Source organism: Macrobrachium rosenbergii, chromosome 14 (assembly GCF_040412425.1).
Source record: "Macrobrachium rosenbergii isolate ZJJX-2024 chromosome 14, ASM4041242v1, whole genome shotgun sequence".
Taxonomy (NCBI): domain Eukaryota; kingdom Metazoa; phylum Arthropoda; class Malacostraca; order Decapoda; family Palaemonidae; genus Macrobrachium; species Macrobrachium rosenbergii.
Genome location: NC_089754.1, coordinates 2412489 through 2431662, shown reverse-complemented (window position 1 = coordinate 2431662; position 19174 = coordinate 2412489).

Here is a 19174-nt window from a genome sequence, read left to right as displayed (position 1 = left end):
TAGCTGCAGATCCTCAAAATCAGCTACCTAGCTGATACATTGTCGCTGCAAAGATAAATAGAATCTCAATGGGAATAAGAAAAAACACTTGGGTACTCCACATGTTTTGATATACAGCATAAACATTTAATTTCCCATTTAAAGGCGCTGTTGTTTCTGGAAAAATCATCGTTCCCTCGACTTGACGTGACCCATACACCATACGCGGTATCCATACAAGCCGTTTGTATATCTCCAGTTCCTTTCTATCTCCTCCTCCTCCTCCTCTCGTCTCCTCCTCCTCCTCCTCCTCGTCTTTTCTTTACTCCTCCTCCTCCTCCTCCTCCTCCTCCTCTCGTCTTCCTCCTCCTCCTCATATACCGTCTCCTCCTCCTCCTCCTCATATCCTCCTCCTCCTCCTCCTCATATCTCCTCCTGGCCCAGCTTCAACTAGATTATCTTGAAAGTCTTTAAGGAGAATAATATTTCCAAGTCAATATTTTCAACTCTGTTACAAATCGGTGTCATTAGAAATAAAGGAATGAAGACACAATTGGCAAGTCTTATCATATCCTTGGCGTATAGCATTTTTCTTGACAGACTTGATGAAATTGCCATCTCTGAAGTATACGTTCTTTTAAATTGATGTTTTCCTTTCTGTAAGCATAAGAAAGTGTGATCTGAAGCTGAGACACGTGAATATGATTAGACTTTAATTACTCACAATTATCTATGGTTCTGTGTTGCTTTCCATAATAGTCACTCTACAGAGATAATTCGTGAAGTTGCAAGGCATGCAACTTTCCTATGTAACCCCTTAGGTACTGTGGAAGTAATTAAATTTGTCATCTTTAATGACATGGGGCAAAGTTAGTAACTCGATAGGCCCTAGGTTCGATCTTAGTAGAGTATAATTTTTTTCTATCAGTCATCTGTCTATGTGAGTGGTTTTATAGTGTGGGGTTCTGGGTTGCATCCTGCCTCCTTAGGAGTCCATCACTTTTCTCACTATGTGAGCTGTAATTAGTAGCACACTCTGCTGCATGAGTTTTGGAGCTACATCGGCGTCTAATTTTTCCAGATTCCTTTTCAGGGATCTTGGGATCATGCCTCGAGTTCCTCTGATTATGGATACAATTTCCAATGGCATATTCCATGTCCTTCTTATTTCGGTTTTCAGGTCTTGATACTTAACAATATTTTCTCTTTCTTTCTCATCTACTCTGGTGTCCCATGGAGATGAGAAAGAAAGAGGAAAAATTGATAAGTATCAAAACATAAAATATTAATATTAATATTGTATTATTATTATTGTGTGTGTGTATTATTGTGTGTGTATTATTATTTGGGAAGAAGACCCTTCTTCAAACAAGCTTCATTGAACATATTGGCTTTATGGATGCCGTTAATTTTGTACTGGTTTCTTTGTAGCAGCGGGTAAATTATATATATGTACCAGCTGTCCAAAGTTCATTTATTCCTTGACGTTTCAGTAGTACTCTCAATAATTTACCAGGCAGATGAACCAGGGCACAATTATACCTGGCTTCTTACTCATACTCAGAAATGGTAGTATTGCAGTGATGGAGATAAATTAACTTTGGACATCTGTATAATTTACCTGCTTCACAAATGAAACTCATATAGAGATTGAGGAAACTACGAGTACAAATGCATTCTTCTGTTTAATTCAAGGTTATTATTATTATTATTATTATTGTGTTGTGTGCTATTGTTGTTGTTGTTGTTGTTGGGAAGCCTCTGAGGTCAGTAGCGTTTTTTTTTTTTTGCATTAGTTTAAACAGACCACTGATTGTATGTCTCTGGAGCTGGCCAGAAGGATTAGACAAGCTATTTAAACCTAATAATTTAATTAGAAACCTAGCACGACACATGTTTATCTAGACAATAGTTAATTAGGAATATATTATAAATTATTCTATGAATCTTACTTATATTTTATCGTATAAATGATTAAATTTAGGAATTTTAGAGATATTAAAAGTGAAAATTTGTAATTTTCCTGACAGTATATCTTTAAAGGAATATCTTCTAAATAAAATGTCTCTTTGGATTCTATGTTTTAGACATACCTTTAAAATATAGCTGCTGTTATTTGTATATTACATATTTCGCATAGGTATGGGGCATGGGGTTATCATCCAGTAACCATGTGTCAGTTTAGTGTGACCAATTCTTAGCCATTGTAAACATTGCTGAAAACCTGCAGCAATTCTGATAGGATGATGGCTGGGTCTGCAGTTTCTTTTATTTCTCTTAATTTATTATTAGTTACTTTTCCCTCCAGTTATTTTGCCATTTCTTCTTAATCACCGCTTTACTGTATCTAAGTATAATCTTCATGGTATTAATTCTGCTGATATTGGGAGTGTTCTAGCCTCTTTTGCATAAGTCCAACTTTTTCATTGCCTTCTAATCCTATGTGAGATGGTATCAACATAGGTAACAGATATCTTGCATTTTCATTTCATGTAATGTCTAATTTCATTTATAATTTGATTTTTGGAGTATGAAGTTTATTGCATTGTGAACAGTGAATCGCTAAGATAGTTACTTCATTAAACAGCTGTTTCACAGCATTGATTGTATGACGTTTCTCTGTTGACCTTACAATCTTCTTTGTTAGCATCTGGGGTGTTGACTGGGTAGGCTATACAGCTACATACGATGAAAAAAAGTGATAACCTTAGTTTACCAGACCACTGAGCTGGATTAACAGCTCCTAAACTGGCCCGAAGGATGAACTTATTTTACGTGGCTGGGAGCAGTGGTTATTTAACAACGTGACCTACATGTTATTGTGGAATCCGAACCACATTATGTGAAATGAATTTCTATCACCAAGTAGGGTCCTATAACTCTTCATCAGCCGGCCAGAACTCGACCCATCAGTGAACAGTCAAGCTCAGCCGACTCAGCCAACGAAGGGCTAGAAGGTGTAAGACGATTGAGAAGATCCTGTACAAATTAAATGCCGTGGAAAAAGCTATGTATTATTATTATTATTATTATTATTATTATTATTATTATTATTATTATTATATCTAATAAATTTCCATCTTTACTTTGATCTGTGGAGTCTTTATATTGTTGCTTAATACTGAACACCTCTTCCTCAATCTTAAAACATTCCATTCAATCTTGAGATCTTGCTGGTGGATTAAGTTAATGGTCCCTCCATTTTAATGACTTCCGATCTCGCTGAACAATGATATATTGCTCTCTCTCTCTCTACTCTCTCTCTCAGGTGTAGAAAGCTGCTTATCAGGCTCATTACAACTAAACCCATATAACTCTCTCTCTCTCTCTCTCTCTCTCTCTCTCTCTCTCTCTCTCTCTCTCGGAAGTGTATAAAGCTGCTTACAACTAAATCCATATAATATTCTCTCTCTCTCTCTCTCTCTCTCTCTCTCTCTCTCTCTCTCTCTCTCTCTCTCTCTCTCTCTCTCTCTCTCTCATGTGTATAAGCTACTTACAACTAAATCCATAAAATTCTCTCTCTCTCTCTCTCTCTCTCAGAGAGTGTATAAAGCTGCTTACAAGTAAATCCATACTCATTCTCTCTCTCTCTCTCTCTCTCTCTCTCTCAGAGGTGTATAAAGCTGCTTACAACTAAATCCATACAAAATTCTCTCTCTCTCTCTCTCTCTCTCTCTCTCTCATGTGTATAAGCTGCTTACAACTAAATACATACAACTAACATTAGCTGTAAATGCATTACTGTTTTTTGTCAAAATTCTAAATATTAATCCATCAGGTTACAAAGAAAAATAACGATGATCATGTATGTAATATTTTGTAACATACAGACAATAGGTTATATCTTCTTTAGCTGTAAATTCCTTCAACTCATAGAAATCTGCTGTTTAGGTAAACCAGAACTGCTCTGCTTTTTAATATCTTACATAATACATGAATATGGAGTTAATTTCATATTGTTATTGTCGTCCTTTTGATTCTTGACTTTATCAAATTATATAATTACCGTCAGTGTCAAAAATCTTGTGAAAAGATAGTGGATTTTCATTTGTGTTTGTTTATCTTTAATGCACATATGCTCACATGAACTTGTGTAGCAGATGCACTAGGAAAAATTGACATCCACATGTTAAAATTCAGTGTTGGTCTAGAAAGTGACCTCCATAGTCAGTTTTTTTAAGGTCAGAGCGGCATTGTGTTGGATAAAGCAACCTCGACAAGTTATAATTTAACATTGTGTTATTAAAGACCGCTCCGCATATTAAAGTAAGGGTTGGTGTTGGTGTGTAATATTAAACACAGTAAATAATAAGAAGAGTGACCTTTCAGTGTAATAATTTGGTGTAGAACGACCTCAGCGTGTATGAATTAATACTGCACGAGGGCACCGTCGACCCTCACTTGTAATATATTTATTCTAAAAAGAAAGAGACATCGAAAATAAACTACAGAAGTGGACCTGAATAGAGGAAAGTAAAAACTGTACTTTTTATTGGAAGAAGCATTCAGTTGGCAGAACATCCTCCGACATAAACTTGAGATGCCTTAGTCATAGAGTCAAGAACCATAAAGAGTGAAAACCGGTAACCTAACATATTCCTTTCACATGCTTATAAACACCAATAAACCAAATGAATAGTGATACAGATCCCCGCTAAGCAAAGGCACATTCGTCACAGCACTGACAGAAATACATTAATATCCATTGAGCCGATCCTCTCCTGCATAATCACAGACTTTTGCTTCTGTAAGATTTGATGACAGATAAAAATAGACCTATCCCCTCCTGTATAACCACAGCTTTGAGATTCTCTCTCTGTATAATCAAAGACCCTTCTATTCTGTAGATTACAGAGATGATGACCGATCCTTTCTGTATAATCACTTAGGGCACTTACAGATTCTGTAGGAATATGATGGAAGATGAAATAATCCGATCCTCTGTATAATCACAAGACTTTAAGATTCTGTAGAATATGATGGAAGATAAAGTATCCTGCAGAAATAAATGGACAGCGAGACACGTTGGTTTCCTGTCATGTTTTTGGAAAACTATGAAAAAATTGTAAAACCATCTGTCTAGTGTAACAAAATTTCCACAACAAAAATAACGACAACAAAAACTCAGATCTTCAAGAAAACATTATATCTGGAGCCATCTCCATAAAGCCTACCACATCATATTTCATCTCATTAGGGTCTTTGAGGAACTCATTAGTTCGTCAATTATTATTATTATTATTATATTATTATTATTATTATTATTATTATTATTATTATTATTATTATTATTATTATTATTATTATTATTATTCATATGGAACAAGCCCACTGGGGCCATTGACTTCAAATTCAAGCTTCTAAAGAATTTGGTGTTCATTTGAAAGAAGTAACAGAAGGTAATAGGGAGTACAGAAAGAAGAGATCAGTTATTAGGAAATAAAAAGTGAATTAACAAGTTGATAAATAAATAAATAAATAAATAAAAATATAAGTAAATTTTTAAGATACGAGGGGAATTATTTTGTGGTAAGTAGCATATAACTAAAAGTTTAATTCAGAAATATGGACAAAAATCAAGCAGAGGAAATGCATTACTACTGCTGTACAATTCTTCTTGCATTTTAATAATTGCATTTTATCTGCTTATTTATTAATTTCTTTTTCCTTTACTAATGAGTGAGAACTCTTCTTCCTGCATTTTCCTTTACCTCCTGTTACTTCTCTAATGAATACCATATTCTTTGGAAGCTTGGATTTCAAGTCAGTGGCCCCTGTGGGCTTGTTCCATATGAATAGGGTTCATCTTCTGGATAATAATAATGATTAATACTAATACGGTACCTATACTGATCAGTCAGTCAAGAAATGTAATCAGAATTTTACATTCAGGCAACGAAGGCAGCATTTTCCATCTCGAATTTGCAAAAGAAACTCTGGGGAAAGACTACAGGATGTTTCATCTTAAATTGCCTACTCATCTTCTTGCAAATGGAGCACTCCAGTATCTTTCAAATATTTGGAGTATCATTTGAAATATATTGGGTGTTTCTCTCCGGTACACTTCACTTCATCATCGTGATACGTGACACAATAAGCAAATTGCAAAACTCACTATTTTTGTACATTTTGCATCTCAGTGACACTCGGACAAAAATCAAGAAAGCTCGATTACAGTTCTTAAATGAACCACAATCAGCTCCTGGGCACTGAGTAGCATATAGGTTTGTAATGGAGGACAAATTTGAACACCAGTGAAAAGTCATGATCTATATAAAAATGCAATGATGGAAAAGTTCTAAGACAAGGATTTCAAGTCATCATCTCTGTAGGACTAGCTTGGCCCACTTATGGGCAGAATCACTGAAAACAGTTCCTCATTGGATGGGTCGAGTCTTCGGCCGGCCAATGAAGAATTAAAGGAATTTATTTCATTTCTCGGTATAATGTGGTTCGGATTCCACAGTAAGCTGTAGGTCCCTTTGCTAGGTAACCAATTGGTCCTTAGCTACGTAAAATAAGTCTAATCCTTCGGGCCAGCCCTAGGAGAGCTGTTAATCAGCCCAGTGGTCCGGTTAAACTAACGTATACTTAACTTTAACTTTTATCACTGAAAACTGTCGTAAACGGTTGGTTTGGATAAAGAGAAAACTGTCGAAAGATATCAGTGCCTTAAGCGCTTGAGTGGTAACGTTGATTAAGCCAAACATATGTAGCATACTTATAGAATCTACCGGATACATTTTACCAGATACTTCCGTAATTGTAATAACCACAGTGCCCCAGCGTGTTTTGGCGTAATACTGTGTTTAGACTTGGCCATTCATCATTTTACTCTCTTTCTGTTCGAGAAAATGCTAAGAAGACTACATAAGATGTTTTAACAACAAGGTGAATAAAGTAATGTCCTCAGCGATTTTTAAATCCCCATCTTGATTTTGTTATAATTGTAAACGGATTATATTTCTCTCCTGAAGCTATGGAAACCTTACCGGAATATAAAATACAGTTGTATAACGTACTGGGCTGCGTGCAGCGGCTCATGGAATACATTGCTCCTTCTTTCTTGCATTTGGAAAGTATAAGATAACTCAGGCATTCCTCTTTTCCTTTGTGTTCGTGCAAACTGTAAATGTAAAGAGCAGAGCAAAATATCATCCTGTATTAAGATGTTTGATATCGGTAATGTGTGAGCTTCCGGAGAATTCTTGTTATAAGTTGTAAGGAACGTTCCTTATTCCTGTCACAGTTACCAAGAAGAAAGCATTATAACACAAGGATGGCCCGTTATGTGTCGTGCGGTATTGATAGGTCTCTCTCTCTCTCTCTCTCTCTCTCTCTCTCTCCAGTTGGCGTTGAATTATATGTTAAAATTGAATGTCAAGCATTATACTTAATGAATTGCCTTTCCTTTTCAGGTGAGTGTGGTGCCTCAGATCCTTGCCAAGTTGCCTCCTGCCATGGTATGTGTTATAAGTGTTATCTTTCTTTGCTTACGCTTTGTTTTGTTTGTTATCATCGATTTTACTGTTTTATTTTGAGTGAAACGGATGAAGTCGACCGTTGCTGGTAGTAGGAAAGGAGTCATTGGTTCAGTTTCGTGATTCAAGTTTTGTCTTCATTGCTATTTCGAAACCTAGTAATTGTTACCAGGCATGTTGGCCTTCAGACGAATTTTAATGACTTACTGTGTCATGCTCACGTTGTGACATGAAATGTCGTGCTTATAAGCGTGACCTGATGTTTATATTAAGGATGTTTGACTGGGAAATAGGTAGTAAAAAGGGTTCTTCATTCCAGAGATATACAAGCTGGCCTTTGTTACCGGCGCTGCATTATATAACAAAAGAAGCCATAACTATTTCCACTATACAACAGGGTTTTCCTAGTATCGTCAGAGGAGAACCAAAAGTAACTGCCATCAAGCTTTATCACAAGGCAGTGACTGCATTTGCATTTGGGAGGAACAACTAACTCCAGTAATGTGGCTTTCTTCATACTGCAATATCTTGTTTGTAGACCAGCAATTATCAGTAGTGGAAACCTTTAAAAATGCAAAGGTCCGCAGACACTGCCTGAGGAACACATCAAGCGCCGACAGCAACTATTTCCTTTTACTTGAAGTTTTAAGAGGGCTTTGTAATTTTCCTTGTTATAGAAACCAGAAACCATAGAAAAGGCGATGCATTGTAGCAACAAATATGCTTCATGGGATTACCAGAGAAAAGGGTTGAGGATGGCTGAGATATATAGCCTCCAAGTCAACGTAATAAGTGAACGAGCGTTTGGGTTATTAACGAAAGAAGTGTTTGAACCAGTCTCGAACTACTCGTATATGCATTGTCAAGGTTGTCTTGGATGTTAACAGTTAGGTCTTGAGGCCATCACAATTGCCTAATTCTTTCATGTCTACGTATTGAATGTCAGAAGACTAGCTTATATAAGATCCACTTCTCAGCTGCAGTACTGAGTAGTGTATGTAGATTAAGACAGTTCAAAGAATGACAGATGTTGAGATACAAAAGTAGATATAGTACTGTAGCAGTGTTAGCATTGGTGAAACTGTGGATATAAGTGTTTTGATGATGTTTGGTTGCTGGGGAACGGTAGGTTGTTGAAAACTGTTTAATTCCAAATTTCTGAAAGAACGGTGGAGCAGAAGGCTGAAAGCGCGTTGGGTAAACGTGTTAAGGTTGATTCACATTATACCATCACGTCACCGACACATCTCGTCACGTCACTGTCCCATCAGCCGTGCCTTGTATTCACACTGTCCATCACAATCCCGTTCAGTTCGTGCCCAACGTCAGCGACTCACAGATTTAGCGGTAAACTTGCATAAAGCACCGTCACGTCACATCCGTCACTCAAAATATTCTTCCCAAAGAAGATGTCGTGATGTAACGGTGGATGCCGTGCTTGATGGTGACGTGACGTGATGGTGTGAACAAATTCATTTGATTACATGTAAGAAATTCTCACGTACTTTGACGTGACGTGATGTGTCAGTAACGTGATGTTATAATGTGAATCAGCCTTTAAGGAGTTTTGGAAGGACAGGGCCTTTGCACATAGGAAATAGGAAAATACTTGATTCTTGACTTTATCGAAATTATAATTATCCTTCAGCGTCAAAAATCTTGCGAAAGGATAAAGGATTTTCATTGACGTTTGTTTATCTTTGATGCGTACTTATATAAATGGCAGATACATAGGAAAAATCGGCCACGTGTTAAAATTCGGTGTTGGTCTAGAGAAAGTAACTTCCACTTAATTCAGTGTTTTGTAAGGTCAGATTAGCGCCGACATTGTTTTGGATAAAGCAGCCTCCACACGTTATAATTTGACATTGTATTATTAAAGACCGATCCGCATATTAAAGTAAGCGTTGGTATGGCGTGTAAATAATATTAACCTCCGCACTTAATAAGAAAGTGACCTTTCAATGAATAATTTGGTGTAAACGACCTCAGCATGTTATGATTTAATACTGTGGTTCTTTCCCAGCCCAGAACCAGTCGTCCTTAACTCATTCCCCACGTCTCTTGATGTACCGTTTGGCTCTCGAACCGGACTGGGGGTGGGGGGAACGAATGGGCCCGTTCCCTAAACTCCGTTATGCAGCTCTTGACCTATGCAGTGAGTTAGGTATCTAGTTGTTCATAAACTATTGTGAATCGCAGAGAGAAAGTGAAAAACAGTGAATAACACCAGTCGTGATTGTTCATTGTCACGTGAAATTTATATCATTGAATCACGGTAACCCGAGGAAGTCATTCTCATCCTACCGGGGTGAAACTATTTTTATATTCTCGAAATAGGCATCATGGCTTTCTCATTTGTTTGGCTGTGGGGCAACTTCTCCAAACTGCAGACATGTATACACTCTCTCTCTCTCTCTCTCTCTCTCTCTCTATCTATATATATATATATATATATATATACATATATATATATATATATATACATATATATATATGTATGTATGTATGTATGTATGTATGTAGAAGTATTGCAAGAACCAGAAGGAAATATTAAAAGGCATAAGCACCTAGCGCTTTCGTGTATGTGATATATAACTCTTCAGGGTACAGTGCAAGGTAATAAACAACTTAGGAAACTCAAAAAGTAAAGATTAACATAATAGAATATTTAGTTGTTTTATTCTTTTATATATTCAGGTTCTTTTCATTGTTTCTGGCTGTTTGTGCATTGCACTACCTGAAAAATAATATCAAATACACAGCACTACGATGCTTATGCCATTAATATTTCTAACTATTATACTGAACTTCTTACGCTTTACAGAGGAAAGCAATTTCTCAGCAGCCTAGATCTTCTTTTCAGTTTTCTCCCATCATTGTAAAAGCCTCATCCTCCCCTTTACGACAAAGCACCCAGAAGCTCCTTTTCACCCTTTGCCCCACCCACACCACACCGGTGTATAGGAAGCTCTGGAAAATGGATTTTAACCAGAACATTTTCCCATCTCAAATATTTTGGCTTTCGTTTCGTTTGAGTTTTATCTCGAAAGTCTTTGACTGGAAGATGTGATACGTTTTAGTTTTCAGTAAAAAGAACACTACTGAGATGATTATTTGTCTGTCCGTCCGCACTTTTTCTCTCCTCCCTCAGATCTTAAAAACTACAAAGGCTAGAGGGCTGCAAATGGGTATGTTGATCATCCACCCTCCAATCATCAAACATACCAAATTGCAGCCCTCTAGCCTCAGTAGTTTTTATTTTATTTAAGGTTAAAGTTAGCCATAAACATGCTTCTGGCAACGATATAGGATATGCCACCACCGGCCGTGGTTAATGTTTCATGGGCCGCGCTCATACAGCATTATACCGAGACCACCGAAAGATAGATCTGTTTTCGGTGTGCTTGACCACACTGCATATTCACTTGTTTGAAAGCCGTCTCTTTATAGCTCAGGACCTTCCGTCTTGAAAACGTTACCTACATGCCCAGCATCAAGCTTCCCTACTCTTAACTGCCCTTCATCCCTTATTCAAGATATAATAGTGTTGAAGAAAAGGAAAGTATAACCAGTTTACTCGTCTTCTATTGAAAGATCAAAATAAAGGTTCTTCTGGATGGTTACCAGCATTATTTGTTTTTTGCCATTTTGGTGAATAAAATTGAAGATTCTTCATGATCCATAAACTATTATCTGCAAAATGATCAGATGTAAGAAATTGCTTATGTTGTATGCCCAGGCCTTTTAGTTTGAGGTTGCTAGCCCGATATCTTTTCTTTTAATTCTGATTTGTGAACTCCAAAGTCATCTATCTGAGTGCCAACTACTTAATCTAATTCAGTGTTAGGGCAACAAAGATACAATGAGTTTTTTGTGGAGCATGTGTATATGTATGAATATATAGTATGTGTGTGTATATATATATATATATATATATATATATATTCAAAGCCCTCACCCTCAAACAAAGCACACACACATACACACACACACACACACACACATATATATATAGTATACATATATATATATATATATGTATGTATGTATGTATGTATAATTTAAACGGTTTATACTTGCATCGGTTTGCCTCGTCCGGGAACTGAACTTTCTTTTCTCACAAGCGAGGCGAAGCGAGTTTTTAACCAATATATTACTAAAACGTTTATTACCTTTCACTTCATTTCGAAAATTGCCTTTTAAACAAAAACTAGAAGGGTGTAGAGACTATCGGAAACGCTCATCCCCCGAAGGAGTATATTTCTTGCAACCACTTGTATTAAAATACACATTACCTTTCAAAATTCAAAAGGTAGGCATTTTGTACTTCACTTCCTAACTTTTGTTTTAATTTAAAAACTGAACTGGTATAAAGACACTGTTGATAACTTATATCCTTTCATAGGAGCCTTTGTTTTTTCTTCTTCTTCTTCTTCTTATTCTATGTGCTAGAAATGTGCCCGGTGGCCCTGTCTCAAGTACTTTCCTTTGTCCAATATTCATGTTTCAGTCAGTGTGTACTGAGGTAACGTTCACACCTTTTGTTTTGTAGCAGCGCTGAGAGGAGGAATTTGATCAGAGACCTTGATCCATTCATCTCGCAGGAATTCCGCTGGTGGATGATTAATGATTTCCTCCTTTTTAACTACAATCTTGCTGAAATTGATGATGTATTGTTCGTTTTAAGCCCGCCTCTCTCTCTCTCTCTCTCTCTCTCTCTCTCGTATCAGCTACTGGACATGATAACTACTTCAATTCATCACTTGGATCTAAGGCTTTGTAGTGACAACGGAAGAATTCGAGAAGTTAGAGGGCATTATGGCTATACAGATACATATATATATATATATATATATATATATATATATATAAATATATATACAGTATATATATATATATATAATATGTACATATATGGATATATATACACGAGAATATAACATATATATGTATACATACATATATATATATACATATATCTGTGTGTATATTCATTTTCAGAATCAGAAAAGCAAAAATGGCGAAAGATAAATTTCATTCACCAAAAGGACAACTAAAAAAAAAAGAGTGACGATCATAATCGTTTCATCAAACGAAAAAAATAAAATCTTTTCGGGTATAAAAACAATTACCTTTATGTGAAGCCATTCATGCTGTTCCTCCAAAAAAAAAAAAAAATTAACAATTTTCGGCACGGACGTTTCCTGAGTCACTGGAATCGTGGAATTAGTTTAGCCCGTCCTGTGCAAAGAAAACACCCAATGCGATGATTTCTGCCGGACTTCCGGTGAATTAAGGCGATTCTTGCGTAAAGTGGCATTTGACTTTGAGAATTTATCGCTGGAAACTATCGCGTGTTATAATTCGGCTTTGTGCTTGGGAAACTCGACCTCTCTGTGATGTTATAACAGCTTTGTTCCGGGCAGAGCGATCTGGAGATGTCATCATTTGATGTTGTGGTAAGGCAAAGGGACCTCTGGGTGCAATATTTTGATGCTGTGCTTGGGAAAACAATTCTGAATGAAATAACTCGGTGTTGTGCTTGGTAAGAGCGACCCCTTATTTTTCATAATGCTGGGATAAAGAACCCTCTGTGTTCAAAGCCCTTTTACAAGTTATAGTCGTCAGAGACGAATAAGTTAAATTATTTTTTTCTTTTCTCATCTATTACTTTCGTTTACTTCTTTCAAATGAACCCCATATTCTATGGAAGCTTGAATTTCAAGTCAATGACCCTTGTGGGCTTGTTCCATATTAGTAGGGTTCATTTTCTGAATAGTAATAATAGTAATAATAATAATAATAATAATAATAATAATAATAATTCTAGTATGAAGCTTTAATGAGACAAAGAAATTACGGCCTCTAAACAGTGCACCAAATGTTAAAATTATGCTTAAAACCAATTGTTTTACGTGGTCTTTCTAATGAGTTTGAAGACGTGACCGCACACAGTACTGATAGAGGCAGAGGTTCCAATTTTTCATCAAAACTAGTCGAGGTAAGAGGGAGCAGAAACTGAAATCGATCAATATTGTCTTGGAGCTGTTGAGTTTGGCTAAGTTGCGCGACCCCCGTTTGCAGTGATCAGTGAAAATCTACTTTTATTTCCGATGCAATGCAGACTAGCAATAATTGAAATGATGCGTATACACCTCCAAGGTGAAATCTTAAGAAAATATCATCACATAATACTTTGATTGCAAAACTACTGCTACTCATTTAATTTCATCTGGAAAATGTGACTGGCGCTGAAATTTGGAGTTGCATAAGCAGTATAAAGAGAGTATGAATGAAAATTTCAATAACTCTGCCACATGAGGAGAGAGAGAGAGAGAGAGAGAGAGAGAGAGCTGTATCAAGGTAGTTAAACAAAAATACACTTTCTAGGGACCAGTCCCACAGTTGTTTCATACCCAGATAGATTCAGAGAAGCTTTCTGCTAATTAAACAGTTTTATATAGATTTCCATTATCACGAGCTTCACCAGACATTATCAGAGTGACCTTGACAGGCCTCTCCCCTCAAAAGGGGAATCAACTAGTGTTTGACTTTCTCTAATGCTTTTCTTCATATCAAATTACTGAGCAGACTCGTCACAATTCAAGGTGAAGTGATGGATGGAAAATTTTGACACAGGTTTCTCAATCGTCAGCATGCAGATCATAATGTATGACCATATTTTTTGCTTTCGATTTTTTCTGAATTTCCTATACACTGAACGACTTGCTAGAGGTTCGGGTGGTCGTTTTCGTTTTCAGAGCAATTATTTTTTATGTAATCGCGGTTTTTCTCGTTACTTTTCGAAGTTGGAAAGGAATGGAATTTTAAATAAAAGCCAAAGGCCAGGCGCTGGGACCTATGAGATCATTCAGCACTGAAAATTGAAATGGCTTTCTTGAAGAGGCATGACGGGAGAAAGCCTCACAGTTGCATTATGACAATTGTTTGGAGGGTGATAATACTGACGAAGAGAGCCGCCAAGACAGAGGTACAGTGAAAGAATAAAAATGGCTGCAACCAGGGCCGAAGGACACTTCAGGAACCTTAGCAATGCCTGCAGTGTGCTGCGTGAGGTGCACTGACATCTGCTGAGGGCAAAGTTGAATTTATTCATTATTTTTTCAGTTCACTGTATCTGCACTGGAACTCTAATTCTCTGTTTTATTTAATTTTTATTTCGGTGTTCTTATCCTTTCCGAATTTGAACAAGTTTCATCGACATTAGATTTATCCCATATCCGGGTCAACTACATTTTCGAGCGGAACTGTGGCGTCAGTGACCTCGGTAGCTGCAACCAGATAATCAGAAAATGCAGCAGTTCCTCGTTTTCTCTCATTTTCTGTAGAACTGCGGAAAAAGGCTGGAAAGGTGCTTAGAGAGGTTTCGTGTCGTGTGTCGTTCACCTGAATTTCCTCCAGGGCAATGCAGGTCCACGTAGCCTAATGCCTCGGTGACAATGACTCTGTGAAGTCAAATGTTATTCGAAATGTCTCGCTTCTTTTGCTTTTTTGTCTGTAGAATACCATTTCATATCGTCAGTTTATTGTGATGTAGAATACCATTCCACATCAGGAACTGATTCTTGATGTGAGAATACCATGCCAGATCCGAACTGATTTAACCTGATGTAGGAGCTGTTTACATATGAGACTGGTTGTGATTTAGAATACCAGCTAGATCAGGAATAGTCCCCATGTGAATATGTTCCAGATCCGGGAATTGATTTAGCCCGATGTAGAATACCACTCCAGATCGAGAATTGATTTAGCCCGACCTGGAATCTCATTCCAGATCGGGAACTGATTTAGCCCGATGTAGAATCTCATTCCAGATCGGGAACTGATTTAGCCCGATGTAGAATCTCATTCCAGATCGGGAACTGATTTAGCTCGATGTAGAATCTCATTCCATATTGGGAACTGATTTAGCCCGATATAGAATACCATTCCATACCGGGCTAAATCAATTAAAATTACATGACAGGGAAACCCAAAAGGTTCTCAGTTTTAAACTTCAGGAAACAGTAAAAATTGTTGGAAAGTAAAGACCTCGTATAAATGTTGTGTCAAAAACCTTTACAATCATTAATAATACTCAATAAATATATTTTTAGCCTGCATCGAACAGTGCATGCTTCTGTAGTATCATTATTATTTATTTATTTATGATTGCATGTATTCTGCATTTTGATGAGACAACGTGCCACGGAATAGGAGACTACCTCAGTTTTGACATCCTCAAAAATGTCCATCAAATTAGGTTTGTTAAGTTACCTTAATGCCCCTTTTGTACAGGTTACCAGCGGCACGTTGACCTGCCCTTAGTCTTGCTCTGGGCCGGTGACTTAAACTAGTTCATGAGATGTTTAGTATTTGCGCGAGTACATTCAAAATATTATGAATCTAATTAATTTCTCATGTGGAATTTTCATCTCACGAATAAATGCTAAAACTAACTGAGATTTTGTTACACTTCGCTAATGAAAGGATTATTCCATTCTAACAGTTTGCTGGTTGATAGATGCTGTGCGTTACTCGTTGTTGCCCTTGCTTTGACCTGCGCCAGTCAGTCAGTGATTAGCCTGAATTTGTGTTCATGAACTTATTCTTGTTAGAAGCTCAATTCTGATACGAGAAAGGAGTCCTCTTTGACAAACCATTTTATTTTGATTTTTTTATTTCACCGAATGAATACAGCATCCTCATTCCCACATAGGTCTTTTATCGAACTCCAATACACGCATTATACGTTTAGAGCAGTTAATAATGATATCGTATGACAGTCAAGAAAACAGAACCATAGTTGTCAGCTTAATGAAATAATATCATTCTTTCAAATGCAGTTGGAAGGGATAAGAAATATATATATTTCCATAAATTGGCTCATGTAAATTAGTCTGTTATAATGTGGATAACCTTCTGAATGTTATCTCTCTCTCTCTCTCTCTCTCTCTCTCTCTCTCTCTCTCTCTAGGATACATCTTTACTTACATGTAAACGGGAAATATTCACTAAAATACGAAATGATTACGAGAAAAACCCATTAAATGTAAATAAGTGAAAACCAGCTGTTTTAAATTGTAATATTGAAGTGTTCACAAAGAACGCTGGTAGCTGCCGAACCTGTCAATTCCATAGCCATACGGCTTTATGTACAAGTACTAAGAACATTAGAATGACTTTCTCCCGGCCTGGTTTGTGGTTCAGATAGAGGTTGCCTATGCGTAGCTCCTGGTTAAGTGATTGGGGAGATGTATGCTGCAGGGAGGTGCTGAAGCAAAACTTTGTTTTCAAAGAATCAAAGGTGCTACTTTGGCTTGTTATCTACGCGTCACCTACTCCGAGGTGCTAGTACTAAACATGGCGAGCTCCTTGGGACGCCGTGTTTAGTACTAGCCCCACGTTGATTTTTTAATATAATAATTGTCGACCCACTAATGTGAAATGGGTGTATATAATACTTTGATCCCCGAGGGCTAGTACTAAACACGGCGTCCCATTGAGCTTCCGCCATGTCTTAGTACTAGCGCCTCGGAGGTGACGCGTAGATAACAAGCCAAAGTAGCACCCAGTAAACAATCTGTCGGGGGGAATAAACAGTTCGGTAAGTGGTGCAAAATTTGCTCTCATAGAAAAGTGAGACTTACGTTAAACTAAGATAAATCTTCGGTTCGTAAGTTGTATTTTAACAGAGATCTTTTCAAATTCTCAGTTGATCCCTGATCCCCTTTTCCTGCCGAGAGCAACCAGATTCGCTGAACAGCAGCTCCAGTATTCAGTAAATGTGCCTCGCTATAGAACTTCTCAGTTCCAGAGGTCCTTTATTCATATACTCTTTCTTCCATCTGACTTTCCTCTGTGTTGTTACATAGTGCAACTGCAGTTTTCATCTTATTACCTTTCAGACCTTCACAACTCAATTTCCTTTCAGCACTGAATGACCTGATAGGTCCCAGCGCCAGCGCTACAGCTAAATTCTATATTCTATTCTAATGTTTTATTCCTATTTTGGTCGGACATGGAACAGCCTCCCAGAGGATGTCGTGCAACTGGAACTTCAGGCAGCGAAGATGCAATCATTACTACCTATTACAAGCCATAGAAACGTCTGTATACACAAAGCCCACAGAATATTAAAACTTTCAGGAATGATATTGAAAGAGAGATGATGCAAGTATGACTGAAAAATAGTGTGACCACTGCAGAAACTAAGGTTATATAATACACAGCCTCCATGAGTGAATAGACCATCTGAAAAGACAAGAAATGCAATCCAAATGAAAGCACTCGCTACGCAAACTACCCTGTGCATACAAGACTGACTTGGTATTCACGCCAAGGAAAGAAGTGGCAGAAAGATTCCTCATCAAATGAAATTTGTGCTTCCAGTGACGGACTAGCCATGGCCCAGTGACAAATACCCAGTCTATCTAGAGAGAGAATGTTCTTTCTCTAGCAAGCTTGGGGAAATAACAGAACTGATTAGAATGATCTGGGTATTTACAAAGTCACCATGAAGAGCCTGAATGTGTGGCTGGTAGGAGGTTTCTTGGTTAAGATTATTTCGAGTTATCGCAAAAGCCAACTCATACCACTCTCCATTAAACAAAGTTATAAATATCTGGTTACAGAGTATTTCAGTGTGAAATCAGCCTATCAGGAAACAGGAATCAGTTATCATTCCAACTTACAATTCAAAATTCCGAATGAACATCCAAGAATCTCAAACCAAGAACACCAGAGATTTTTTTCTTATCTAATGGTTCTATCCAAAGTTCTTATAACTGATCAAATCAGGTGAGAGAAGCAAGAAGCCAGATCATTAAACTTGACAAGTGTTTGACCAGAACTACTTATTTTCATGTCAGACTTTGTCCCCTGGGACTAAGGAATCTGCGCTCATTGTGGAACTTGTCTTCCAAGTTTCGTTATTTCTGGTCCTGTACTTCTTGGGCCGAGTATTCACGATCATGTTACCCATCAGTCCATCTGTCAGTTCATCGAAACTGACGTTAAAACTCACGTATGGACGACAGTTTGTGGGCAGAGTCAGTCCCCTCGCCAGAACGGATGAACTAATGGAATTCTTAAGTTCATCCGACTGACTGACAGGCGATTGCACTTGTGGACGGGTATGCAACGATTTTGTGACGGTTTGCCGCTGGATTTTGGCTTGGAAGGATCTCAGCCGCTTGACTAGAATATGAAAAAACTTTGAATAGGCCTAATCCTTTTCATTGTTAGACCCTACGCGCTATTATTTGTAGATAAAACATATATACATACATACATACATACATATATATATATATATATATATTGAGAGTCCAAATCACATGATAAAACATATATACATACATATATATATATATATATATATATATATATATATATATATATATATATATATATATATATATATATATATATATATATATATATATATATATATTTCCATATGATACAGACAATTTGTTCTAGGCCTAGGCCAGTGTCCTGCCTTTTAATGAAAGGTGTTATTAGTGCAAGAAGGCTTCACAGTAGACGTACAAGACAAAACTATGGTCTACGAATGAAATTTTACGAACAAAATCTTTCGAGCTGCTTATATATATTAAAGAGATCAATTTACCTCCATTCCCTAAAACTAAACTTTCGAAACTTGGACCCAGCTTGGAAAAACGTGTCTGCCGTTAAACAGAAAATGC